Below are 2,500 nucleotides of genomic sequence, written 5' to 3' on the forward strand. Positions count from 1 at the left end.
AAATATTTTAACACAAAAAAGACTATAAACATAAATTAAAACAAATTAAAGACACAAAAATTTAAAAAAAATATGAAATTAATAAAAATTTAATTAAAAAAAATTATTTTTGTAAAAGATGTAAGGTTTTAAGCCAAACAGAAAAAAAAACCTTTTAAAACTAAAAATTTTAGATATGAAGTAAAGAAAAATGGATTTGATTTCAGTTGAAAAACTTAAAAAAAATCGTAACATTTAAGGAATTCTGTTATTTATTTAAAAATTGCTTGGAAAGCGTTATTATTTTAATACTTATTTTTTTGATTATTTAGTATTTATTGCAATTTATAAAAAATAAATTTCTTAATATTTAAACTTTAAACTACTTTAAGTTAGGAAAAAGTCAATGCATTTCTTTTTAAATTTAAAAAACAGTTTACTGCTTCTTTTTCTAATACATAAAACATCACCTTAAGAAAAAAAGACTTAGTTAATATTAAACCAAGAAAAGAAAAACTTAATAATTATCAGTATAAAACTATGGGTTTTCTAAAAAATTTTCAAAAATACTTTTAAAACTTAAAAGATTTAAACAAGAGCCTGTTGCAGTTTTATTTTCAGAAAATTTAATCAAATACCGTATTAAGTAATTAAGTTAAATTGATTACTAAGAATGCAGGTTCTTAATATTTCAGTATTGTCAGCTTATATTAAACTTAACTGCCATTATAACGAGGAAATTTTCCTTTTACTTTTTCCCCCTAAAAACTATTTAAAAATTGCTAAATCATTCATACATACTTATATATGTTAGTAAAATGTTAACTAAACTGAGAATGTAGTTAAATTTGCCTTTTCTTTTTTTTTTAGTTAATCTTTTATTTTACTTAATTTCTCTTAAAAAAATATCTAATTTTCTTATTAAAATTAATTTAATAACAAAAAAAGTAGCAGAAAAAAAATTCATAAAATAAATTACGATTTTAAGCTGTAAAACCGTGATATTTGTACTAGTAATTGTTTAATAATTTTATTTAAACAAAACCTAACAAAACAAATAAATGAAAAAAAAAAAAAATAAATTAAAAAAATTTATAAAATAAAATAATTTTAAGTTTTAGTAACATAAGTAAGAAAAATAAGTTAAAAAACGTAACTTGCACATTAAAAAAATAATTAAAATTAGTTATAAAACACACACATTTGTAAATAATGAAATTTAATAAAACAATAACAAGATTTTTTTAAATTAAAAATTTAAAACTTAAGGTGGTAGGAATTATTTTCTAATTAATTTGAAATTAAATACTTATATATAACTAGAAGACTTAAAGGCTTTTTTTTTCTCTCAAAACCACAAAAAAGTATAGAAATTTCTTCACTACAATTTTTAGGTGCCTATTGTTTTTTTGGTTAATTTCAAATAGTTTTCAAAAAATAAAAATAAAATGTTGGCTAAATAAAACTAAGAGACCTAAAATTTAAATTTGCATAGAAAACAGAAAATAATTTCCTATATCTTAAAAATAATAATAAAAACATAGTTGCAATAGTTAAAATGGCATAAATAAGTTTAAAACTTAATAAAAAGAAATAAAAAAAAGCTCGTTAAATCGAGGTTAATTTGTAAAAGAGAAAGCAAGAAATAATTAAACTTTAAATAGTTATGCAGGATTATAACTTAATTATAATGCTATAATTATAATTAATATATCATTATAATAAATTGAAAACACATTATAACAATTATATTACCATTATAATGCATTATAACAAGAAGATAATAATTTTTATAGTGTTATAATGTATTTTAAAACCTTTAATGAAATTATATAAATATTAGTATAAAGTATTAAAGTTCATTATAATGCATTAAAACGATATTATAATGATTATATATCTTTCATAATGTATTAAAACGCTATTATAATAATTATAATTCTATTATAACGTATTAAAACGCTATTATAATGATTATAATTCTGTTATAATGTATTAAAGTTCTATTAAAATGCATTATAAAACTATTATAATGAGTAAAATTATGTTTTAATGTACTAATACGGCATTATAATTATTATATATCTTTTATAATGTATTAATACGCTATTATAATGATTATAATTCTATTATAATGCATTATAACGCTATTATAATGATTATAATTCTATTATAATGTGTTACAACGTATTATAATAATTATAATTCTATTATAACGTAGTAAAACGCTATTATAATGAATATAATTCTGTTATAATGTATTAAAGTACTATTATAATGTATTGAAGTTCTATTATAATGCAATCAAAAACTATTATAATGAGTAAAATTATGTTATAATGTACTAATACGGTATTATAATGATTATATATCTTTTATAATGTATTAAAACGCTATTATAGTGATTATAATTCTATTATAATGCATTAAAACGCTATTATAATGATTATAATTCTATTATGACGTAGTAAAATGCTATTATAATGATTATAATACTGTTATAATGTATTAAAGTTCCATT

This window comes from Lucilia sericata, unplaced genomic scaffold (genome assembly GCF_015586225.1).
Source record: "Lucilia sericata isolate MDLA Ls3-8-SP2 unplaced genomic scaffold, ASM1558622v1 Contig001227F_arrow, whole genome shotgun sequence".
NCBI lineage: Eukaryota > Metazoa > Arthropoda > Insecta > Diptera > Calliphoridae > Lucilia > Lucilia sericata.